A 26,933-nucleotide genomic window follows, 5' to 3' on the forward strand; every position below is an offset into this window, starting at 1 on the left:
CTGAGGGAAACATCTGTCTCTTGTTAGCAGCTACACAGCAACGAGCCATTTCATATTGCTGTATCTATGAAAAGCCTTAAAGGAATGTGGGGGATCATTTTTAGAGCTGGGAACAGCTAGATTCTTCAAGGGCAATTTGAGCTTGATTTAACATTTTGTTTATTGTAATTGAGGAATGATCTTATTTTTGTCACTCCTTTTCCTGCTCTAGATTCTGGAGTCAGGCAGCACACCTCCTGTGTGGGTTTGGGTGCTGGCTAGTCTAGGGATTGATGGTTTTGCATTAAATTAACTCTGTCCTGACCCTGGAGAAAATGATTCAAGGACTGGCTCTGTCCAAGGAAATACAGATTTTACAAATAAAAATGTTCATCCCAAATACAGGTTCCTACAATGTCATGTGCAATCCAGGAGTGTAGTGTAGTGCCTGGGAGCTGACAGCAGCATGTCACTCTGATCTGATAGTCTGGTGTCCCTGCCCATGGCAAGGGGCTGGAACTAAGTGATCTGTAAGGTCCCTTCCCACCCAAACTATGCTCTGATTCTTGCTTTGTCCCATCCTGTGTCCTGCACATTAGCTACTGTCTGGTTCCAGCTTCAGATACACAAAAAATCCCATCTGTCTGCCAAAGTTTTCCTTTCCACCTGTCTCAACACAGCATTTTTGCTTCCTCAGATGCACAGTTTGAACATGAGAGGGTGGCTGTGTCCATAGGCACAGTAACCTGCTGGAAATGAGCAGTGATACCAGGAGAGATGCACTGGAAACCTTGGGAGAGACCAGGGAAAGAGGAAGGAGATTCTCAAATGACCTGTGCTCCCTGAGTGATCACATCTGGGCACAGGACCGTGCCCTTTGGGTGCCAGCAGCTTTGCAGAGGGTTCCATAGCTGAATCTGGCCTGAGAGCAGCTCCCTGCTCATGCTGGCACAGGGTCCTGCTGTTCTCCCAGCTGGGAAGGAGGATCTTAGTCTGCCCCTGTGAGTGGCCTCAGTTCTTCGAGAGCTGCTGGCAGCTTGGGGGTGAGATGTTGCTTTGGATGGTGCAGAAATAGGGATGCTCCAGGAGCTTCCATCAGAATGTTCACTTCTCCCCCTTTTAGCTGTTTACAGCAGCAAGTGGTGATTCCCTTCCACCTCTGGCTGGAGAGCAAGCCAGGATCAGCCCTGATACAACACTTAACTTGTTTCTCTGACTTTATAATTCACCATTTTATGAAATGAGATATTTGATTGCATGTTGGAGGTGCCACAGGGAGTTTCACTGTGTGCATACTGAAAGCAGTGAGACTGTGATTTGGTAATAATGGGATATTTGATGGGATGTTTGATGTTTGTTTGCAGCACCAATTGCTACTGAAGCTTCCTGAGGAGCAAACCTGGTTCACCAAGGCTTTGTTTTTAGTGGATGGTTTCCTTCAATGCTTGTTCTTTATTATAGATGTGTTTTCTTAGTGTGGAAGTCAGAGCTAGAAGCTTATGCTGGCTCTTAGGGTTTCCATGACATAGTGCTCCATAAAATCTGACCTCCTGACATGACATTAGGGGGTTTTGCATGTCTGATGCTGACATTAGAAAGAGATTACTGCATGCGTGGTTCTGACAAACAGCGCTTTATTTTCAGGAGGAAATATTCATGCAAAAATGCAAGCTGCTCAAAGCTGAAATACTGACAAGAATCTTGACAGTCTGTCTCTTTGAGTGCCATCAGAGGCACGCTGCTCCCTCTGTTGTGAAATGATAAAATTTACAAAAGGAACATACAAAGGGAAATCATCCTTCCTCAGTCCACGAGCTGGAACTTAATGAGGGGAGATGATTATTTTATTTATAGGCATTTCCATCGTGCTCATCAGTGCAGTAATCAAGATGCTTTAGAAGTACAGACAGTGGTGGCAGTGACAGGGTGGTGTGTGAATAATTACATTTCTGTGCACTGCAGACCTGCTGCAGTTGGAGTGTGAAAGCAGCTAATTGAGAGCTGGTGGGCTGTGTATGAATAAATGGAGCACTTGAAACAACATGGGGTTAGGTTATTTTAATGAAATTGTGTCTTTTTATGTCTTGGGTTGGCTGGAGAAATATGGCCCTTGAAGCTGCTAAATTAGCATCTTGTGTTTAAGTAGTTTATTTAACTTGAATATATTTCTAATGTCAGTAGTCAAGCTCCTTTCCTCCCTGGAGCAAAGCAGTACCTCTTGATGCACATCCCTGAGCTCAAAAGGTTTTACAAATACTTGACCAAAAATGAGTCATGACAGGGGATCACAACAGAGATTTAACTTTGGAACTTCCATGGCTGTCCAGGAAATGGTGTGGGTCAAAGAATTCCATGCATTTAACAGATGCTATAATGGGCCAAATTCAGTCCTTGGTTCCGTGACTACAACTGCTGTAGTGTTGAGATGTGCAATGCAGACAATTAAAATACACACATTCAGGGTTTAATTTGGTCAGGCCTGTGGATCATGCTGGAAAACAGTTATTTTGGTCGATTCTTCCTCCTTTTTTAAACTCTTAGCTCCACCCAATGTCCCAAATAAGTCTGGGTTCCTGGGAGCACTGGCCACTTCAGACACACGATGACAGCTCCTGCCTCGCGTCGTTAACAGACCAAATTAGAGAGCAGAATTGGAGAGCGTGGATGGAGTGGCACTGGGATAGTTTGAATGCAGTAGGCTGAGCTAGACTTTGCAAAGGTTGTGTAGATTCCCTGTTCTGCTCCTGCCTGAGCTCCTTCCTCATCGTGGGGCACGATGGGTTGGTGTTCTCTGGGGCAGAGGGGGCTGCCTGCTTTGCAGGTGAGCTCTGCCTGCATTCCTTCCTGCTTCCCAGTGACCTGTGCAAGCTGATGTCTTTTGTGCACCCTGAACTTCTCTTTTCCTGCCCTGTATTTTATTCCAAGGTCTATGAGTTGTTCAGTCAAGTGCCTGAAGAGATGCAGTGACAAATAATCCCTTTTTTTTTTCGGTCATTGTCTGAGTTTGGTGATACTCTGAAACTCATCAGGCATGTCCAGTTGTACTTTAGCATTAAGATACTCTTTTGTGGTGTAGAATTTTTTCTTTTTCTCCAGCTGTTTTATTGCCATGCCTTCATTAACTGAACACCCCACTGTGTGACCCAACAATTATCATCACCAAAAAATAAGCAGAATAGGTGCTGTTCAGAGCAAGGAGAGCTTGTATGCCAGCTGCACATAAACAGAGATATTCTGGTCCACAGGCAGAGAACAGATTGTGGTTTTAGCCATGATAACATGCAGTGATCTCCTCTGGCCTTTGAAATCTTCAAACTTGGGGAGAAGTCACCCACGCTCTGCTCATTGGCTGTTCCCTTGCCCAGACCCAGTGCTGCTGCTCCATCTGAGTGTTAGCTGTCTCGTCAGATGAAATTACATCCATTTCCATATGTCAGGGCACTTGTGACTGCACTCCCAATAGAATTTCCAGTCTTATTAAAAGGGTCTCCTCTAGCAGTCTGAGCTTTGATAAGGATATCAAGTGGCAGGTGATGAGGGGAGTTCATTCTGTGTTTGCAAAGTGATGCCAGCCCACCTCTCCTGGCCAGGCAAGAAGTTGCCATTTCATTTTAGATTTCCTCCACTGAGGAAGGGCAGCAGCCACAGAGACAGAAGCAGATGACAAAGCTTACAGCAAGTTTAAGGTTGGGACTTCGTAATCAAAGTCAGTAAATTAGTTGATAAAGGGTTTTCTAAATACTGCATCTCCTACATACTAAGGCATCCCTACAAGTTGCACTGGGGAAACCAAACTTTGGAGTTGCTGCACTGATTTTAAGCTGATATTTTGAAAAAAAAGTAGTAAAAAATGAATCACTCAAGTGTTGATAACAGCAGTTGAACCAAATTCTTCCAGGATAATGGCGATCTATTGATTGTGTTAATGAAATTGTATCAACGAGACATGGAACAAGGTTTGTACTGAAATAGAAAAAGGCCTCCAACAGCTGCAATCTGTAATTGGTGCTCAGGAGGGAGGTGACACCTGTGTGACTGTACCCTGCCCTGCTGGGAGATCACAGGGAGCCTATTCCCCCAGAGCCATGGCAGGAGTTAACTCACACCCTGAGGCACCAGGTTCAGGGTTACACAGGGAGCAAATTGCTTTGTGTTATCGAACACGTTGAGGAGAAGGATGTCAGAACAACTCCTCCTTCTAAGTTTTGGCTGCCCTTGAGGATGCTGGAGCACTGCACTGGAGTGACCCCAGAAGATGCAGTTCCATGCACTGGTGTACAGCTGGAGGAGGAAATCGGAGGGCAGAGCAGGAGAGGGTGCAGTGTGTGCTGTATCCCACCTTCTGCTAAAGCTCCTGCAGCAGCCAGTGCCAAGGGCAGCCCCACCTTCCCTCCCTGCTGCACAAAGCTGGAACAACAATCCCAGATCTGCTTTGCATCTGTTCCTCGGCCCGTTCCTCTCGCAGCTCCTCCTGAGATTTGCCAGGCCTCGTGTGAATCTCCCATTTTGACAGCAGGGGATGGCTCTGGCTGGGCAGAGGAGCTGAGCAGGCAGGATCCCTGCTCACATCTCTCAGGATTAATTAATCCCAGCCCGGCTCCTCCCCAGGGCTGCTGCAGATGCTCTGGCTCAGGGTGCTTGCGTGAGTGAGATCACTGCTCCGCAGCAGCCGTGTGTCATGCCAGGGGGATTAGGAATAATGTATGGGCTGGAGAACTCCTGAACCCAGTCACTCACAGAGCCAGACAGCACAGCCTCGTCCTCCTCCTCAGGGGGCTCTGAGCTGCAGGCTCAGCACTGCCTGATTCATGCAGTGACTAGACACTAACACAGACAGAACCAATTAGTCCACAGGTATCCCACAAGGATTTTAGCACTCACTAGAATGAATAAGCACAGCTTCCATGAGTGTGTATCTAAGTGCTTAGGATAAAATATTCAGAAGACTTTCTAAGATGTTATTTAGAAACCTTATGCTTATTAATTTCTGTTTCCTCTGGGTCTGTGGGCCAGAGCATCTGGGTGAAGAGGGGCCTGTCTGGAGCACTCTGAATCCCAATTCCTGTGCTTCTTTAAGCAGGCACAGGCTGATCTCAGCAGCTCAGCTCTCAATCAGACCTGTTCATTCACTGAACACCCCAGACCTGTTCTCTTGGGAGCATTGTACTGACCTGGTTACCACTGGTGTGGTGTCCAACCACTCTGCAGGACAGGTAGTGATGGAAACATGGGAAAATGGATTTTTTGTCACAGGGCAAATTTAAATTAGATATTGGGAACAAATAGTTCTTCCCTGTGAGGGTGGTGAGGCCCTGGGCACAGGTTGCCCAGAGAAGCTGTGGCTTCTCCATCCCTCACAATGTTCAGGTGGCACTAAATGAGCTTTAAGGTCCCTTTCAACCCAAACCATTCTAGAATTCTGTGTGTAGAGCAAGGAGAGACAGTGGAGAACAACATCATCTTGCAGACTTTGCTGGATGTTTTGCCATTGCTTTGCCTCACTCTCAGGTTCTGGAGGAGGTGCCATCCTCCTGCCTGCCATGCACAGGGCTTTGTGTACTCACTGGCACATTGCAGATCCTGGCTGGGGTAAAAATCTCTGGTAAATTTGTTTTTTCTCTCAAGGCAGTGAGGCTCCCAGTCCAGAGGCAGGCTCCAGAGTTGCTGTTTGCTGGAAATGGTTGATTTTAGAGCCATGCACTGACCACACTCCACATGAACACCTGCTCCTTGTGCCACAGATGGCAGGCTGTCAAAATTATTGAAAGATGTAGTCAGAGCTGACCTGGTGACCTGGCAGTACATGGCCCCTGGTACTGCATCCTGGTGCTATTCACACCCCAAAAGAGACGTATGCTAAAAATTCGATCCTCAGTGGCATCTTTATTTTAGCAGTTCTCTCTGTCATACAGAGCAACATGTTCCCTTTTCACTCTGAATCCCAAGAGAGAAGAGGATTATTCACTGTAGTGCCAGAGGGTCTATCTTGGAATAAATGGGCTGAAAATGAGCAAGGGAAATACAGCTGAATAGCTGGATCTGTGGACAGGCCAAGAAAGCCTTGTTGCTTTTTCCATTGTGACTTTGTGTCATTATGTCAAACTTAAATTTCTGGTTCCTTTTTGATGCTTCAGCAGCAATCTTACCAATATGAATGAGTCCCTCCTTTTCTGAGAGGGAGAAGGCTACACTTAAAATATCCTGAGCAAGGGTGTGGATTCTTGTAAATGTCTTATTTTGATCACCTGGAATAATCAAATATGTGAATTTCCCTGTGTGTAATGGTGAAATACTTTGCTTATTCTGGTGTGTCAGGGTCCTGAGTGTTAGGCTGTGAGTGACATCACACATGACTTTTGCTCACCTCCCCTTACCTGCAGTAGCTCAAAGATTGAGCAAACACCCCTGAATTCCCTCAGGGGGACACACCTTGGGGATGTCCTGGTGCTTCCACATCTTGTTGCAAGTTCACCTCTTTTTCTTGGCTACCTGAAGCCACTTCTTCTTTTCCCTTCCCTTTGGCCTTCAACCAAAGACCAATTCTTACTGGCCTCCAACCAAAAAGCTGGTTTCACTCCGTGGCAGGCAAGTTATGGCACAGTCCACACTTTTCTCCAGGAAAAACCTGCTCTAGGTGTGAATAAAGGCAAACAACCAGGTAACAGAGGCTGGGAGAAATGCTGTGGTAGAGCACAACAGCATTTCCTTCTTTCCTGCCTCTGACACTGTGCATGGGCGGAAACAGTGATTATTCACTTTTGTGTCTAGTACCTGTATCTTGATGGAGCTTGAATATGAAGGAAGTTAATGTGTGCTGCAAAGGGCCCTGTGAGTGTGAGAGGCTGTCAAAACCCCCTCACCCATGTGGTCTTTTGACCATGATACCAGTGCTCACAAAGGTGTTTTTATGGGTCAGAAAGGGAAGGAGTGATAGCCTGGCAGAGGATGCAGCCTCCATCCACCCTCAGCTCTGCCAGAAGTGACAAAAGACACGCAGAAATGTGTCATAACAGTGTGTCTAAAGGAGTTGAGGAGAAAAAAAAAAAAGTTGGATGGAATCTCTTTTTGGAGCTCTTTTTTTGGAGCTTTTCCGAGCTGGCTAAGGTAGACGTGCACATGTGGGGAGGTGCAGAGAGGAGCTGGGAGAGCTGAGGGCTGTCCCAGTGCTCCTCAGGCTGCAGCAAATCGATTAAAATAGAGCCGGAACTGCAGGCCTGCTCCTGGAGATTTGCTCAGGCTGAATAGGGAGGAATAAGCAGGGCTAATAACCAGAGCATTCACTGCTCCAAGCCACAGGCACACCCTGCCCCCTGTGAATGTGCAGCCAGGCCTTGCTGGATGTTATACAGTGGATATATAATAATAATTTACACTATTAAACCCAGTTCTAGTTCCCTGGTTAGCTGCAAGCACTGTGTGTGTGAGTAAACACATTTTTATCTGTATAAATAAATTTCACTAAGTGTTGTACAACACAGCTCTGCAGCCCAATTTGCTGTCTAAGCAATCTTAACTCTTGCTATAGTTAAAGAATCCCAGGGACTATTGTGCTCTGATATCCTCAAGCCATGTTATTGTTTTTGTTCTCTAACCCAAAAAAATCAAAAACAAAGTGCAGTCTTTAACTGCACTTTGAAAATGTTTGTTTATTTTTACATGATTCTTTGACATAAATGTAAATCTCAGTGTTATTAACAGTTTCTAAATTATCCATGTAATTTAAAATAAATAGGAAATTAACGTGTATTAGCCCATGGCGATTTTGTGTTTTTTAATCTTGAAAAATACCTCAGAAGTAGGATTTTTCAGCTGGAGTGGGTGTAAGGTCTATCCTGCCTTTTACTGTTTCATTTTTCTTTTTCCCCCCTCAAATGGGGGATTTACTTAAGAACAAAAACCCAGCATGAGGAAGATGAGATAATATGCCCCATTCATTAGCAGGGATTTTCCAGGGGATTTTGCTCCGTCAGAACTGGCATGAGAGGTCAGTCCTGCCAGTCCTGGCTGGCCTGAGCTCTGTTATCTGCAGGACAATGAGCCCGAGGAGCTTTGATGGGCTCCACAGGAACCACTGTGCAGCCCCTGAGCCTGGGGGCAGCGGGGAGAGCAGGGCTGGGGCTGCTTCCCCCCTGCCTGCCCTGCCCTGCCTGCCCTGCCCTGCCCTGCCTGCCCTGCCCTGCCCTGCCCTGCCTGCCCTGCCCTGCCCTGCCTGCCCTGCCCTGCCCTGCCCTCCCTGCCCTGCCCTGCCCTGCCTGCCCTGCCTGCCCTCCCTGCCCTGCCCTGCCCTGCCCTGCCCTCCCTGCCCTCCCTGCCCTGCCCTCCCTGCCCTGCCCTGCCCTGCCTGCCCTGCCTGCCCTGCCCTGCCCTGCCCTGCCCTGCCCTGCCTGCCCTCCCTGCCCTGCCCTGCCCTGCCTGCCCTCCCTGCCCTGCCCTGCCCTGCCTGCCCTGCCCTGCCCTGCCTGCCCTCCCTGCCCTGCCCTGCCCTGCCTGCCCTGCCCTTGCCATCTGCCCCACGCTGCTGATCTGCTGCTGCATCCCCTGCGGCTGCAGGACCCACAGCTCAGTCCTGTGGGCATAAGTTCTGGGCTGTGGGCATCAGTTCCTGTCTGTGGAGATCAATCCCTGCCTGTGGGCATCAGTTCCTGCCTGTGGGCATCAGTTCCTGGCTGTGGGCATCAACACCTGGCTGTGGGCATCAGTTTCTGTCTGTTGGCATCAGTCCCTTTCTGTTCCTGTCTGTGGGCATCCATTCCTGTCTGTGGGCATCCATCCCTGCCTGTGGGCATCCATCCCTGGCTGTGGGCATCAGTTCTGGGCTGTGGGCATCAGTTCCTGCCTGTGGGCATCAATACCTGGCTGTGGGCATCAATTCCTGTCTGTGGGCATCCATCTCTGTCTATGGGCATCAATTCCTGTCTGTGGGCATCAGTTCCTGCCTGTGGGCATCAATACCTGGCTGTGGGCATCAGTTCCTGGCTGTGGGCATCAATACCTGGCTGTGGGCATCAATTCCTGTCTGTGGGCATCCATTCCTGTCTGTGGGCATCAATACCTGGCTGTGGGCATCAGTCCCTGCCTGTGGGCATCCATCTCTGTCTATGGGCATCAATTCCTGTCTGTGGGCATCAATTCCTCTCCATGGGCATCAATCCCTGGCTGTGGGCAGCAGTTCCTGGCCATGGCAGAGCAGTCCAAGCCCCCCCGGCAGAACAATTCATGGCTGCAGGTTGTTGTTTTTTCTGTCTTTATTCAGGTTCTCTGAGCAGGGAACAGAAATGGGTTTAGGCAAACATCTCCTGGTGTGTGCAGTCTTCTGTGAAAGAAGCTTTTCCTCAAGTTATTGCTGTGCCCCTGCACTCTGGGCATCATCTCTTGTGCCCTTCCTCACTCCCTCATGCCCAGAATAATGCAGGAAGAGGAGCAGAGTGGGACTAATGGTACTTGCTCTCCTCTGTGTGAAAATACAGTGAAAATACACCAGGAAACTCAGCTTCTGTGCTAGATAAATCAAGTGAAAGACAAAACTGGGAAAAAAGGTGCTACAACATGCAAAAACCCCTTTCACCTTGATGTTTTATTAGTATAAAATAATAAAACCACGGGTGGGGGAGAGCCAATAAACATTTGGGCTTCAAAATTCATGAGGAAGGGAAGACTCCTTCAGGAACCTGTGAAGGATCCTGAGGTAGTGACAAGAAGGAAAATTTTATCACAGATTTGAAACAGGTTTAGAAGATTAAACCAGGGTGGAAATAACTTCTTATCAGAGTAAAAAAAAAAATAAATAAATCAGTAAACAAGTGGTGTTTACTATCTTCTTGAGTGATCTGGAGGTGGAAGCTCTTGGTGAAGATGATGAAAGGACTGTTGTAATAAAGAATTTGGGAGATTGAGATAAACAGGCAGTGTAATGGATGATCATAAGTTGAAAGCAGTGCTGGTAGAAATTACTCTTATATTTGTCTTTTTAAACTAAAAATAACTATTCTGGAGAGAGGATTGACTTGCTGGGCCAGGCTAGTAAATAATATCTCAGCAGAGAATCAAAGCAGCATGCTAAAGCATATGGTATCCATTCAAAATTGATGCAGAAAGGAGCAGCTTCTTAAAATATTGCTGTATTCCATTTATCTTTCCATTCCACCTCTCCACATTCTCAGATGTGTCTCAGAGTGTGGAAGGAAATAAAGAGCTGCTCCAGTGGCTGTGCTGTGCTCCCACCTTCTGAAGCACCCAGGAGGGCTGGGCTGGCTCCTGCAGGTGTTTGGGAACTCGTGTTCATGCAGTGCTTTGGAGCTGGGGCTTTGGTGATGTTGGAATCTGAGCTATTGATGATTCTGAGATTGTAGAAAGTCTCTGTCTGTCAGCCCCGCTGCCAAAGCAGAAGCCAGAATTGGTCTGTGCTGGTTTCCAGGTTGTTTATTCTGTTTATCTCTCACATGTTCTGCTGCCCTGCCCAGCTCTGTCCTGCAGGGCAGCGTGTGGGGCTCTGCCCTCAGTGGGATGTGACAAACATTAAATACCAGAAACTCCCTGGGCTGCATTTACAATAATGTGCCAATATCTGTCACCTACGTTGGACAGTGTGTCCCCAGCCTGAAGCAACAGAAAAATGCCAACACCACAGTGAGACATGGAGGGCATGAAGAAGGAGAAAAAGGACAAGGCACACCCAATTTCCTCCATCTTGTCCCCTTTGGACCCCTAATCTAGAATCCTAAAATTTTACTTTTGCACCCATGCCACACTTAATTATTACTGATATCAAACACTCAGAGCTTGTAATTGATCCTGTAAGATTGAAAACTCTTTTCCATGGACAGAGATCACAGCCAGTGTCTCTGGGGGCTCTGTCCAGGGGGGTTCCTGACCCCTGCCAGGGTCCCAGACCTGCCAGGGCAGCCAGAGGGAAGCTCTGGACTCCCACATGGTGAGACACCAAGGGGATTACAGATGCTCAGAGCCTGTTTTCTCTGGAGGGCTGAGCGCTGGATCAGCCCCTGCTGCCCAGCCTTGCTGTAGTTTTGTGCCTCTGAACCTGGGAGTTTGGCTGTGGCTGGGCTGTGGAGGTGACCTGGCCAGGGTCCCTTCTTTTGGGAGACAAGGAGATCAGTTATGCAAAGATATTGAGAGAAGCTCCAGCTGTAGCTCTGCAGATAGAGAATATCCTGAATTTCTACAGCCAGGTGACACATCTTATCCCCCTGCATGGCATGGCATGGTGCAGCCTTTCTGTAAATAAAAGGGTCTTTTAATAAAGATGGGGGCACATTCTTAGCCTGGGGCAAGGTGTAATGGGTTTAAACTAAAAGAGGGTAGATTTAGATTAGATGAAATGAAGGAGTTTTTTACAATGAGGGTGGGCAGGCCCTGACACAGGATGCCCAGAGCAGCTGTGGCTGGATCCCTGGAAGTGCCCAAAGCCAGTTTGGACAGGGCTGGGAGCAGCCTGGGACAGTGGGAGGTGTCCCTGCTCATTGCAGAGGGCTTGGATGAGATTCCCTTCAAAGGCCCCCTCCAACACAAACTGTTCTATGATTCTCTGGTGGAACCTTTGAAATGAATTTGTCAAAACTGCATAGAATGACTCTGCTCTTTACATGAGGGACATAAAATTCGGTGTTTGTAAATGTCTTGGTCTTGATAGATATGGACCTGTCCATCCTTCAGTCAGATGTGCTGTAGAGCCACTAACTCAGCATTTGTAGCTTCTCTTCTGTAACTTTTGCTCTCCTTTTAACTATGAGATAGCATAAATGGAGTGGAGAGAAAAATACACCTCTCACTTTCCTCCCCACCACCCAGTGTTAACAGGAACACAAAAAATATTTAAGTAATGGAAAAAAGCAAAAATCCATTGCAGCCATTTCAACTTGGTCAAGAATTTTAAACTTGGCAGATAAATTACTTGGGGAGAAATGCTGAGAACCATTTGCAGGTGAGCAAAAAAATCTGTGTGAAACCCTAAACCTGAGCAGCCTTCCACCATGGAGCTCAGCTTTAGCCCATCATGAACTAAACTTCTCTCTCTCAAATGTGCAGATATCAGGAACCTTATCAACTGCTGGCAGGCTGCAGGATTACATGTAAATGAAGTGTATGAAAGAGCAAGTTAGGTAGCCAACATTAGGATCTAAGAAGGTTATTCTTGCCTACTTGAAAGCCCTTCATAATGGATTAGAAACAAGAACTTGCATCTCTTAATACCAGCTGAAATTTAAAGCATCTTTTTTTGCTTCTACTGAATTTTAATATTTTGAGAATAAATGGTATTGGGGATTTCCTTCATTTTAGACAACCCCAGCCACAGAGGTTTGCAAAACGATGTGCTCATTTCACAATCAAAATGAAAGCCATAAGGCTGAATTTTGTAAAAGACACTCGATAGAGTTGTTGGCAAATGTTATTTTTAGCACTGTAGAGCAACAGTCTTTACAGTCTTGGCATACCTTGCAGTTTTAAAATGGAGAACAGCTCTTGAAATGTCTGCTTTTCCTTGAATTTTCACCCATATCATGAGGTTCTTCCTAAAGTTTTTGCACTGATCTTGGCAGCAGGTAGCAATTTAGTGCCAACAGTGCACAAGTGCTCCCTTTTACACTGTTTCTCCAGAAGGCCCTTTCTTCCAAAAGGAGATGCTGGAGAAAATGCTGTCTGATCCTGACATTCGTGGTTTGGGTTGTTTCCCAGTTGCATGTGTTCAGTGTAGTGTAAAATGGACAGCAGACAAGGAAAAATAAAGTTGGGCCAAAAGTACACTGAGCACTGTTTTACAGATCTCATAATGAGTGAAAACCAACTTGTTTTCTTCTTTTTTTTTCTTCCCAGCATAGCTCACAAAGACCTTCTTTCTCTCAAAAGCAGAAGAAGGTAATTGCCCCAGGAAATATCTGATGTCACAGATGAGTGGCAGTGTGCTGCAGGTATTCAGGAGTGGCTCTGGGGCTCCTGGCGTGGATCCAAATGCACTGTGTGACCACGAGCAAGGCAATTAATTTGCTGTTTTCAGACTGGTCTGCTATGACATTTAAACTCACGGGGAGCTGAAATGAGTTTGTCAATTTGTCTTTAATGTCCGGGTTGGAAGAGTTTTCACGCGTCCCTGTCTTAGCTGCCTTTAGGTGAAACAGGACTCATTTGTCAGACTGCTGAGAGCTGGGGAATGCTGTGGCTCAGGGAAGGTGCCAGCCAGGGTTTCTCTGCCCTGCCTAAATTCTGCAGGAAGAATGTCTATTGCCCCTCTCTGAACAGTGCTGTACAACCAGGAACGAGCAGAGCACACTTTGAATGGTCATTAATCTCTCCTTTTCCCCTCCTCCCATTTTATTCACTCCCTGCCTGCGTGCATGGGGATTTGCCCGTTTGCTTTGCTTTCCTTGCCATATTGTTCCAATTAGCACACAATCTTTTTTCACCTCCACTTAACTTACACGTGGGTATGACTTACAGCTGGGACAATGCAGTCATTCTGGCAGCTGCGTAGTGGGCCACCTTCTGCTGCTTTTTGGACCACCAGCTAAGACTGATGGAGAGAAGTCTCAACAGCATCACAGCAGACTGAACCCCCCTTCTTTTTCATTGCACAGCTTACAGAATACCTGGTCTTAATTCTTCAAGGGTCTGGCTTCTAAAACAAAGTAAGCATCCGGGTTCTGCCCCCTCAGCGGGTGGGATCCACCGAGGGCGATCTTTGGTGCCATATTTGGGCAGGAGACAAAGCTGAGATTGATTCAGTGGCAGCCTTCACGTGTGTCTCCTTTCCATAAGTCATGCTTTCCCTTCTCTGCAGCCTGGCAGCTGCGAGGGCTGGTTGCTTGGTGACGCTCTCAGCAGCACAAAGAGCTCTCAGCTGGGAGGCCGCGGCTGTCCGCCGCAAGCAGCTGGGAGAATTTTATTTATCTTCCTCTTGTTCCCAGTAATTGCGAGGACCTGAATCAAAGTCGACATAATAGAAAAGGGAGCACCAGCAGATACTATTTATGGCTTCTTTAGCATGCACCTTTTTCTTCCCGAGTCAGGGAGGTGACAGCGTGTGCTAGAAGTGGCTTGTTATTTCAGAAATGCAGGAATGAAAAGCTGTGATTTCCACTGCTGGTTCAAGCAGGCTTTTACAGGTTCTATATAAAAGCAACATGTGAGACAGGGATTTGGATTTATGAATCATTGTTCCTTAATCCAGTGTGTGACTGCCTGCCTGTTCATTCTTTGTAATAATCCTGCGCTGTGCAGGTCATATCTGTGAAATAGCTATGAATGGCTCCTCCTCTGCCTCAAAAAAGGACATTGCCAGAGCCAGGGACCTCATAAAACGGGAAAGCTGGACAGGACAGAACTCACATCCAAGCAATATGATTAATGCAACGTTCTCCCTTTATTCCAGAGAATATGACAGTTTTTATACACCTCTATATAGTTTACAGTTTACAAAGGCACTCTCATTGGCAGCTAACATTGTTTATCTTTGTCTTAAGGTGGCCTAAACCTCACACTATAAACCTGTGCTACTTCACACCCAGACAGCCCAGTGCTCCCCATCACACCTTAATACAATTTCTAACTGCGCCACAAACTCTTAATTTCTGTGTCAGAGGCTGGAAGGCCTCACAAGACCCAAATCTGAGGCCCAGACTGGAGTAGCTCAAATCTCATTCCAAACATAAATCATGCCCTCTCTCTCTCAGAAATGCTGCACCACACTGATCCTCAGATTTTGTGAATGGTAAAACAATGAATAATATGTTGATTCTAGTCAGGTGTTAATGGCTTTATTTATGCAAGGTGCTAGGTGGTAACAAATAAACCCTAAATGTTTGCAGTTCACTGATGAAATGCACACTAACATGGATAAACGGATGTATGAATGCACCAAGGGTCTGCTGCTAAACTCCAGACCAGGAAGTGTGGTTGGTTTCTGGCATTTTCCTCCCAGATCAAAAGCCCTGAGGTACCAAGAAGTAAAATTACCTTTTGAGAGTTTGGGCAGCTCTGCTCCCAGGGCGAAAGTCAAGAAAGATTGAGGAACATGAACTGAAGTGGAAACATACCTGCTTAACTCGGTGCTAAACGTAGCATGCAGAGCTGCTGAAGGAAAGGGTTATATTTGTGTGATCTGATCTGATTGTAGGAGTGAGGACTCTGAATTTTAGTGCCTCACACTCATGAGCTGTCATAGCAGGTGTTGTAGTGGACACCTGGGGGCTTTGGACCTTTTATTTATGCCCACATGCCTACACAGGGCATTATTACACGAACCATTTCAGTGAAGAAACAGCAGCTGCCGTGGAATTTCTTTCTTAAAAAACACATACTTAAGCCATAATCTCTTTCTTGATCTGAAAACATTTTGTCACTCTAATACAGGCACTTACGGCACAGTTTTCATCCCTGAGCTGGTGCTTCCCAGATACTTTTTGCATGCGTGGTATTTGCATGGATTTTGCTCATTCTAAATCCAGCAGTTTTCCTCACCGATTACTTTTGGATGTATGGAGACAATAATCAGGGCAATCCTCTAGCTCGTGCTTTGGGGTTTACAGCGATCACTGAAGGGATCAGGAAGGAATTGGCCTGTCCAGGCTGCATCATGCAGAAAGATATAAGTACATTTGTGAAGGAGGAGCTTCCCTGTCTGCTGAGACGTCAGCTCTTAGCCCCTGACAGAGGCTGTGCATCAGCCAGCAGGAACTGATCCTCTGTGTCAAATCCTTATGTAAATGCAACAGCCTAATCCCCCCGCCCTAATAGGAATTTCACACCTTAATCCCTACTGTGTTCAGGGGCAAAGACATTCCTGCCAGGCAGTTTGAGGAGTCCACCCTTTTTGAGGGAAATCACTGGGTATAAGTTTGTGAAGTCTAGTCTGCCATTTGTAGGGAAGACTGAAGCATGTCACTAATAAAAGAGAGGGGATTATGTTCCTAAATTGTCAGTGGATTTCAGAGGATTTGCCACACCAAATGAGACCATTAACCTTCCAAGTCCTTCATTTTGCCCCTGGCTGACTCTTTGCTTTAGCTGGAACTGCTCTCTGGGCAGCACAGTAGGGTCTGCAGGAGTGGGAGGAACAGGATCCCCTCCTGAGTTCTGCCCTGCAGCTCCCCCAGTGCTGGGCTGCCACTGCTCAGGTTGGAGGAAGTGTCCCTCAGTGCAGGTGGTGTCATTCTGAATTAACCTGGAATTGACATTATTATGTGACCTCGAAGAAGGTCACACTAAAAAGGCTGAGCACAGCACATGGCGGGGACTGGGCAGTGCCTTGCACTCATCTTTCTCTATATAGATGTGCATGAATCTCTCAGGCATGGAGATTTATTTCTTGCCCAGCTGCAGAGCCTTGTCCAAAGCTCACTGAAGTCTACAGAACACTTCCACAGGCCATGACCTCAGTCTGATGGTCCAGTGCCTTCCACGACAAGGGGAAAACCAGCACTTCTCCTGAATTGTCGCCTCTGACAATAAGGATGCTCTGGTTTCCCCTCTCACACAGAGTTTCCTCCGCCTCACAGGGGCCACGTTTGTCTCTCTTGTGCCCCTGGTTGTGGAGATAATTTTGGGTGCCAGCTAAGCACCTGGATGTGCTGCTGTGGAGCATCCCTCCCCCATGCTGCTTGCTGTGCCTCCTCACACCCTGAGCAGGGTGGGTCTCACCTGGGATCACAGCATGGTACAAGCAGCAGGTTAGCAGGTTTGGAAGAAACCTGTGTAAATCTGTCCTGTTTTTTGCACTGCCAAAGCTTTTCCAGACCAGCCTTTTGTTTTACTTCATTCCTCACTGCAGAAGCTTGTTACTCTCTGCCTGCTCCCTTGTTGTGGCTCCAGCTCCTCTGGGCTGCTCTTTGTCTGCCCCATTGTTACTCCATGCTGCACTCTGGACTTGCTTTTCACCAGTGCACAAATGAGGCTCTTCAACAGCCCCCCCTTCATCCCCATTCTCAGCAGAGTCCATTCTCCCCTTGCAGCATTTGCATCTAAAATGCCACCACACTGACTCAAATCTGCTGCTACACAACATAAGCCTTGATTTTATGTTTTTTTCCTGCCCCCCCCCAGGCCAGCTGGCTGTAGAAAGTTTTGTTCTTTAGAAACTCTAAATGCTTGTGTTGTTTTTAATTGGATTTGACTGTAGCTCACTTAAAGTTTGTGGCTTCTCCTTAGGAATGATATCACTGTCCCAGTCAGCTCCTGTGGAACAATGACTGGAAAAACCTACTTAAAGACAAACTATAATTTAGGAATCAGCAATGTCTGATGTAGCAAGAAATGCAATTTTGGAGGGGAAACCATTACCCAGTCATTTAAATGCTTCTGTCATTGGGAATAAACCCATCAGTGACAAAGGTCACAGCATCCCCAAGAGCTACTTTTATTTTGTATTGTTTTACTCGTGTCTAGCATGGAGTTAGTGAGCTGTGTGCAGGTCTGTCCCCTCCTGCATATATCTCTGCCCTGGCTGGGCTCAGTTTGTGGTTTTAAGGAACCCCTGAGAATGGCAGAGGCAGCTGTGGCAGTAATCTCTGGGTGGGTCCCCTGCAAATGCAGCCTTTTCTAATGGTTTTGATAATTGCATGTCATTTTTTCAGTCTGACTAAAGCAATTCTGATATTTTTTGGTCTTGATGCCCTGCATCAGCATTTTCTTGGACTAAAGGTGCCTAAGCAGAGCCTGTTCTGTGTTGCCCAGTGCTGTTTCAGCACTTTCTGCTTGTTCTCCCATAAAAACAGTGCATCTTGTTGAATACAGGAATGGACATAGCTGGAGCTGCCTCAGTGTTATTTCAGATTTTAAATAATTCCTGTAAGAGGGACAATATCCAAGCTTAGGGAGAGATGAAGCTCTGTGACACTCTGCAGATGGGGACCTTGGCCCCAGCCTGGGAGCATGCCCTGTGCCACAGTGTATTTGTAATAACTTGGCATGACACTGGAGGCTTCCACCCTTTTCTTCCTTCTGGCTGGGAGCAAGATGCTGAACACTCAGTGGAGAGCTGTGGAAGAATTACCTGTGGGTAGCACCCATGTAATTGATGGCACAGTGGTGGAGATACTATTTCTGGTAGCACTCAAAACAAACATATTCCCAAAGCACAGTGCATGCAGGTCTAGACTTTGCAGAAATCCATTAGCAGGGCTGGTATGGGAGTTGTCTGGCTGTCACATTTGGGGATGTATTTGCAAGAGAACTGTTAGAAAAATAGATCCTTCTTGACAATGGAATATCCCCAAAGCATGAATTTGAGCCGCTGTAAATGGAAGGTCTGAGGTGCTATTTGCAGAGGAAGAACTCACATAAGCCTGGTCCACTCTATTAAAAACTGTGCAGATTTATTGACTTACACTGGCTGATAATCTGTTCCTGAAGCTGCTTTTAAAACCGAAGTAATGTAGTTCATATTGCTTTCCCTTGTCCTTCCTCGCAGTGTTACTTCTGTCCCTTGTTTAAGTGCTAACAACTTAAAAATGCATTTGGAAAGGGTGTACAGAGGAGTTTGAGCATGATACTCTTAGCAGGAGCATTGTTCTGCCAGTCTCAGAAATTACCCGGTTTTCTCCTAGGGCAAATCTGCCATTTTATCCACTTAGGCACCAGACAAAACGACCTTTACTGTTTTCTCCCTGCCAGCATCTGAGGCAGCTCCAGGCAGGAGGTTCAGCGTTTGTCCTCTTCATGGCTGCAGAGGAAAAACAAAATGTGCAGAGAAAAAAAGTCTCTCCTAATTTATGCAATGCGAGCAGCTCAGGGTAACTTCTGCATCCTTGTAGCAGAGTTCTCTCAGCAGAGGGGAGGTGAGCAGTGGGGCTGAGCATCTCGGAGCAGCTGGGCTCACACATCTCCCCAGCAGCAGGGATGTAACCTCACATCCTTTGTCTGAGGAATTGCCTCAGCCCGTGGAAAAGCTGAGCTGCTCAGGCTGTGGCAGAGGAGCTGCATTGCACAGGAGAGAGCTCCAAGAAATAACTTCTCCTGCCTGCCTCAGAAGGGATATTTTCCCCAGAGGTGCTCCCCTAATTACCTTGTTTTCATTCTATTCATGTCACTGGCATGGTCAGAGCTGGACTGTCAGCCACCCAAGCTGCAGGATGTGGCCCCTTTCCCTCTGCTGCATCACTGGAGGGTAAGACAGCACCTTCTGAGCTGCTGCTCTGGCTCATTAATTTACAGGGATGTACAGAACAGGCAGACTGGAGCAGTGGTTCAGGTCTCATCTGACAATCTGTAAGCAGAACTGGACTTCATTAATCCAACCACTTGTCTGTTTACTTGCAGAACACAAAACCATCTCCCAGTTCCAGGTTTCCTCCACTTCTATGGAGGTAAATCTCAGATTTTTCTTTTACTCACTGAGCAGACATCTGCTCCAGCTTGCCCTTGGCTTCTCCAGTGTGCAGGGGCCATTAGCAGGCACGAGTTGGTGTGGCAGCAAGTGACAGGGAGATGAACCCGGACAGAGGCACTGAGGTAGGGAACCACTTAATGTGCTGAAAGGAAAATAGGAAAGTGTCTGAGTGGAGAGGAGGAGGGCATTATAGTGAACTTCCAAATATAATGTGTGTACCAATGGGCTCGGTGTGCCTGCCCCAGAGCTGCCACCTGTAGCGTCAAGCGCTGCAAATTGAGGGCACGGCCCCAGTCTGATTGTTTGGAAACCTGACACACTGGTAATCTAGCAGGAGTTTAATCCTGTTAGTGCAGGTGCTTGTTTATTGCCCAGCTGGCCACAGAGCCCCTGATTTTCTGCCTTCCTTTGCAGTCTGCTCTCACTTTATGTTGGTGTAAATGGAACAAAGCCTGGGGCTGCTGGCGGTGGGGTCTGAGGAGAGCTCTGGTGGCGTGAGGTCCCCAAAGGCAGAGCAGATCAGAAGTGGAGCGAATCCAGGGATGCTGTGCCTTGCTGTGGAGACAGCCCTGCTTCAGCTGGGTCAAGGGAAGGGGCTGCAGCATTCCCACCCGTGCGCTTGGCTGGCAGGGCAGCAGCGGCCGTGGAGGCAGGCACGTGAGGAAAGAGACATTGCTGCACACCCCAATGGGCAGAGGATTAAAACATATGTCTGCACAGGTGAATGGAAGGGTGCCCCTGGGATGTGCTGCCTCCTTCTTGCAAAAAGAAATGAAATTGTTGTAGAAGGCCGAATGCTCGGGTGCTCTGAATCCAGCATGGCTGGAAACATTCATCTTCTTGTGGAGCTCAGGAGGGGCATCATGAGGTCCCAAAGTTCATTTCCTTCATTATAAGAGGTATCCAGTCTGATGATTATTTCAGCCTTATCAAATAGGTCACCTACATTTGCTTGCTGGAGCAGATCTCAAGTCTGAAGGGCCTTGGGTAAAGGTGAGCTCTGTTCTGTCAGGGGTTTGTCACTGGGGATAAGGACAGTGAGCAGAGCCATTTGCTTGGCATCTCTGTCAGAGGATCAGTGCTGCTCTGAGAGATGTCACTGAATGAATTACCACCAAGAGACCAGATCTTGGAAGTCACAAAAAAAAGAAAAACAACAACAACAACAACAACAACAAACAAACAAAAAAAAACCCCCCAAACCAACAAACAAACAAACAAACAACCCCCCCCAAAAAAACCCCAAAGAAAACAAAAAACATCAACAACAACAACAACAACAACAAAAAAAACGTAGAAGGCAAGTATCCAGTGCCTTTTTAACCTACTATAGTGAATTTGACCAGATTCTTCTCCATTTTATTCCAGCATTTTCATAAAATAAGTGGACTGAAAATTAAGCTCAAACAGGATTTGGCCCTTGAACACCAGTAATAAAATTCAATTATAAGCAAGAATAAACATTTACCTCCTGGGAAGATGTCAATAATTCCTCTTGCTTTCTATTCTTCTCTTTCTCCCTAGAATAAGAAAGAATATGGTTATTTTAGTATACAGGTTACCAATGGGGCTTGGATACTTTGTGGTTTTTTGGTATCTCTTCAGAAGAAAAAAAAAATAGTGCAGGAAATTTTAAATGATGTACTAAGTTAGTGCGAACTAGTCTTGTTTACTTGCCTGATGTAACAGAATAAAAAGAAAGCAGTGGAAAGGGAGCCAAGTCATTTTCTTGTAGTCTGCAGGAGGCAAGTTCAGTGCATCTGGAAGGCAGCAGTGTGGAGACAGAGTATTTGTAATTGAAGTGGCACATGGCAAAAGAAACGTTGTGGCAAATCTACATCAAAATAAGGGTGGTGTCAAAGTGGGCTCAAATTCAGCAATCACAGGTGCCAAATGGCTGAATTTAAGTTCAAAGTTTAGAATTGTTGTGATTACTGTGGTTATTCTGGGTTCCTGTTTTCAGACGGTCCCAGCAGGCGGCATGAAAGATTAAAAATTTTAGTGTAAGGACAGTGATAGGGAGAGGCACTTTCTCCTGCAGGAATTCAGAGTGGGAAGTTCAGGGAATAGTGATGAAATGGAGAAGTACATGTGATTCAGTTCAATATAGGACACTCTTTAAGTTCTCCAGCCCTCAAAAGCTGTGTTAACTTTGGTAACTTCCAGAAAATGGATTTATGCCTCAGCAAAACAGGATTACTTTGGCTGAGCACACCTTTTAATTTGGGGGGAAAAGAGCACCTTCCAAAACAAGCAGTCAGTCAAGCATAAGAATACCCCAGGCACCTCATGCTTGATTAAATTATTCAACGGTGAGTCAGACCAAAATCCAGGGAAATCAAGTACATCAGGAGAATAAAGAGACTTGGTGTTGGATGTGGGAGGTGATGCTGTGTCCTCAGGAAGGACAGTGCAGCTCAGGTGTGTTACATCTCATTTTGTGGGTAGGAGATGTCACACTGGTCCTAAAAGCAGCCAAGACCCCTTCCCTCACTGATCTCTTTTTATTTTACACCCTCGGCCCTCTTGGCTGGTCCGGGTCACCCAGCAGGTACCAGAGTGGAGAGGTTTCAGCATTTCCTTCCTCTCCTGCCCAGCTCAGTGATCCTTTCCACACCTCCCCCCTTCCCCCACTAAGGTAGCCTGGCTCCCTACAGTCCTTGGAAGGTTTATTTCTATTTTTCCTTGTCAATTAACCAGGCTCCCAACTGCATTGTGCAGAATTGCTGCACTGTGTGCACTCCATACCTGCTCCAAATTGCTCTTCCTGGACAAAGCACGTAGGCAAATTCCATTTATCAAAGTAAGGACTTTGGGAGAGCACAATTAATCTCCACTTATCCCTGGAGGACCTCCAGGTGGAAATGGGGCCTGTAGGTGTGAGCAGCTGAAATAACTTGATTTTTTTCACAGCTCTAAAATGAGCAAAGAATTCCTTGTGGGGGAGGTGTGCATGGAGAGTACAGGATGAAATGAGAGGGCACCAAACAGGCTGGTGACCTGAATCTTGGGAACATTACTTGCCCCATGTGTGGCTGGTGGAAGAACCTCTTTATCATTAATCTGCCATAGGGAATGATTTGAAAGAGCAGGAGAAGGGAATTAGCTCAAACAGAGTCAGCAGTGCTTTTCCAGCATCCTTTGCAAACACTGAAGCTTGCTGTTTAGTAGAAGATGCTTTTCAAGCTGATTTGCTGGTTAGATAAATGGCTTTACCTGTTCCTGGAGCACCTGGATGCACAGGGAATGTCTTGGCCCTCCTGATTCCAGGTGCAGGAAAGGAATCCTGCCCTCCACCACAGCAATCCTGCCCCCCTGCCCCCTGCACAGAAAAACATTGAGTGGGTGTACCACATCCCCTGCCACGCACCTGCAGGCACAGTGGAGAGGTACAATGGACTGGGATAAACCACCCTGAAAGCTTTGGGTGGGGGATTTTTCAAAACTTGGGTAAACATCTAGCAAGGGCCACCTGAGGGACTGCCTGTCACCTGCAGGGGTGGCACTGGTGGAGCTCTTTGCATTGCCAGGACACATCTCTGGGGCTTGGTTTGTGGCAGCACCCCTTAGGGCTGTGTGGATGGGGGATGGTGGCAACAGGCTGGGTGATGTCACCTTCAGGGAGTGAGGAGAATGACTGAATTTAGCTCAATTCAGCCAGTTTAGTGCCTGTGCTTTACTGGCCAAAGAGCAAACTGTGAAGCCTGCCCAGGCAGGATTGTGGCTGCAGCTGTGGAAGGGATGCTGGTTGTTGCAGGGAGCAGGATTTGTGTCACTGAGATCCTGTGCCAGGGGCTCTGTGCCCATCTGTTCTGGGAGCTGCGTCCCACTGTGCTAACCCAGCCCTGGAACCTGCCAGCCTGGCTCTGCCCTCTGCTCCCTGCCCACAGAACGTCAAAAGAGGGGAAAACCACCAAGGCTCTCATCTGCTAAAACACCTTTTCCTTTCTCTTTTTGTTTTCCTGCTGCTCTGTTACAAAATCAGGGCAATGACTTGGATTTTCAAAACTGCAGATAGTTTGGGAGGTGAGTTCTTGAGAGGGCTTTTCTTACCTTGAGTGCTGTGGCACCAGCAAAGTGGGTGCTCTGAGGGCTTCCAAACCCAAAATCCAATACCTCAGGGGTAACCTTACCTTGAAGGTCCTCACACTTGGACACTGCCTTCCCAGTGGCCTGAGACACAGTGAAAAAATATCAGTGGTGCTCCTCACTCTTGTGTTTCTCTGGGCATTGATGGGGGTCCACAAAGATGGTAAATTTTAGTTATTTATATTTAAATATAAATAAATAAATATTTATTTATATTTAAATATAAATAAATATACAAATATATATATTTGTATATATAATTTTTCTATATTTTATAATATACAAACAATAATAATAAATTAAATAATTAAATTGATTTAATAATTAATTGGTAAAATAATTTAAATAACTTTATAACAATAATTATAATTATAAAAATGAAATAATTATAATTCTAAAAATAATTTTATTATTTTATATATAGTTATATATTTTTTAATCTATATTACAAATTTTCCATCTATCTATATATATCTATATATATACACACATATATGCATGGGTACGTGTATGTTTTTTTAATTAGTTTCTGTAAATCTTCCCTGATGTGTGTTGGGAAGGGGATGTATTTTGTACTGCTAGAAATAAATACATATGAAATTTGTTTATTCGATTTCTCTTAGGGAAATGGCCTAAAGATTCATGTGTTAAATTTGAGTGCAAAAACACATATGGCATATGATTAAAAAGACATCACTCTGCAAGTGTACTGATTTAAATTATTTTGATACATTCATGGAGCTTTATTCGTATGCTCCAAGTTCTAACATGGGTCATTAAAGCCACTGGTGATTTCTGTAGATAGGAATCTATTTCTTTATAGGAACTAATTTGATGTAGGACCTTCAATAGCTGCTTTGACATTTTGTCCCTGAGGATCTGATGGTGAAACCATGTCCTCATTTCCTCTGGGATTCTGTAAAATATTATATTGTGTGTTCTTTCAAGATGTGAAATCATCTTTGTGTACTTGCACGTAAGGATATAAATATACATAAAATATATAAACATGAGCACACATGTTCAGCTCTGCAGATATGATCTTTTATGCATTTTCAGGTGGCTCTTTATAGGGTTGGCTTGGGCTGTGGAGTGAACTGAATCATCAGACTGCTCTAATCCTTCTTGCTGAGCTCTTAAAGGCTGGGGACTCCTTTGGTGGGTGAAATAACCTGTTGGAAATAATGTACTGCACAAATGTTCATGGTTTCCATTGCCTGATCTTGCAGAGTGTAGTGCACTGCACTGGCCATCCACAAGCCTGACTCTGAACTCAGAAATCTCAGCTCAGATAAAAATTAAAAACATGGTGAGCATTGGCTTATCTTTTGTGCAAATATGCATTATTCTTAGTATTTTACCAAATAATAATTTGTGTTTCTATGAATAAAACTTAGTCCAATTAGGGTGATTGTGGGTGAAAGTAAAAGTTCCAAGTTGTTTTTGTTTATGTGGGTAGAGTGGCCATGGATGCTGCATCTAAAAAGGTGGATGGTGAAAGTTTGCAGGAATGGCCCGAGTGGAGCTCGGAATGGGATTATTCTTATAAAATATGGGCTGAGAACCCCAGGGAGGGAGAACTAAACTGGAAGCAATACACAGGGAAAACAGGAGCCTGGAAAGATCATTCCCTCCTCAGGACAGGAGGGAATCACAGCAGCCACAAACACACAGGGCTCCGTGCAATCATGGGTTATTAGGCACCATTGCAAAAGCAAAATGCTGGAGGAATTGGTACAAAAAGTACAATAAAATATGCATCAACATGATGAAATATGTATCGGAATGAACACTAAGTGGGATGAGCATTATTCTCAGCTGAGTGGTGGCCTTGGCAGTGCTGGGTTAGTGGCTGGACTCAATGAGCTTAAGGCTCTCTCCCAACATAAACCATTCTGTGATTCTTTTCTGTGAGGCAAGTCAGGCAGGCTGTAACATTTGCTGGAGATTTTTTGATGTTTCTTACTGCACAAAACGCTCTTTCTCTATGCTGGGACTGTGCTTTAAAGGGGAATTTAGCACCTCCTGGTTTCCCCTTCTCAAGGAGGGCTGTCACAGCCCCCTGGGCAAGGGCAATGTGCTGTGCTGGAGGTGAGGTGCCACGTGTGCCCACAGTGAGAGTTGTTTTGTGAGAATCTTTACAGAGAGAAGGGACAGATTAAATATTTTCTGTAACTCATCCCCATTCCAACACATGGAGAGAAAGAATGAGGCAAACCCCAAGAGGAGAAGCCCTGGGCTAAGTTCTGCCCTGCCTTATGTCATCTTCAATTTTCCTGAAGACATGAGAGTTGGACAGGGCACAACAGAGGCAAGGCACTGCAATTCTGGCAGTGAAACACAACTGGGGTCTCTTATTACCAACTCTTCCCAGGGATGTGAAGGTTTGTAAAGGTGTCCAGTCACAGTGGAAGGACACAGAGCTCTGAGTACGTCTCCACCAAACAAGATCTCTTCAGGAAGGAAACTCCAAGGCTCCTGTGGTTATGTTTCTTAGTAGCTGTTTATGGGTTTGGCCAGGATCCTATTGTAACTATTACTATTAATCATATTCCTATCATATTCCTGCAAAGCACCAGGGAAGGTTTTCCTGAACAGATTAATCACTAATGAATCTGTAATCTGGCTTTGATCACTCATTCCTTTTGAATGCTGGTAGGTGGAGTTTACATGCCAAGATTTTCTGACTAATGAAGATGCTGCCTCTAAGGACACTTTGGAATTAATTTTTTCAAATTTGGCTCTAATATATAAGCTGAGCTCCCATAGTTGTCAAGAAGAAGGGACTCCAGCAAATTATACAGATACGGAGGCTTCCACATGCTCCTACTGAAATGAAAAGCAACATTCCCTCTCCTTCTGGAGAAAGCTGGAGCAGACAGGTAGAAGAATTGCAATCACAAGGGCAGACAGGGTGATATCAGAGGAGTTTGAGCAAACAGCTCTTGAAAGGTTCAATCTCTGATCCTTCCACACCGTGGTTTCCAGCACTGAGCCCTTTTGCAATGTCAGCAGCACCTGACATCAGATATCCAGCCAATAATCATGGTCAGCTTTGGCACAGCAAAGTATAAATCTCATGTCTGGTGAGGCATGAGTGTCAGAATATGGTCTGCACAATAGCCAAAGGCACTGCAAATTGTAATTAAAAGCATTTAATTTAAGTTAATCTTCATTAGAAACATAATTATGTTCACACACAAATTGCTTCAATGTAATTGTCACAGTTGTAAATATCTAGTTCTATTAACCAGCTTTTCTTCAGGATAAACTGGCTGGGAGATTATCAACTGTTTTAGAGCAAAAACCCATTAGTGTATGTGTGGCATGTGTGTGTGTGTGGAATTAGACCAAACTCAGCATCTTTGTCCTTTCAGAGTGGGACCAGCTCACACATCCCCCGGGGCTCCAAATAATCCACTGTGCAGAGATGAGAGGATGCTGTCTTGGAAGTTCATTAATTTATTAAAACTTGGTTGTAGAGAAGCAGAACAAATGGTCCTCCCCAAAAAAACTTGGCTTTCCAAGGGAT

The 26,933-nt window shown here is 45.9% G+C and overlaps 1 protein-coding gene across 7 annotated transcripts in view; it reads left to right on the forward strand.

Annotated features, from left to right (window-relative positions):
- The window catches only part of DCX (doublecortin), an 80,370-nt gene that overhangs the window by 12,765 nt on the left and 40,672 nt on the right, over positions 1-26,933 (forward strand). The gene's annotated exons all lie outside the window — the stretch shown is intronic.

This window comes from Lonchura striata, chromosome 4A (genome assembly GCF_050655825.1).
Source record: "Lonchura striata isolate lonStrDom1 chromosome 4A, ASM5065582v1, whole genome shotgun sequence".
NCBI lineage: Eukaryota > Metazoa > Chordata > Aves > Passeriformes > Estrildidae > Lonchura > Lonchura striata.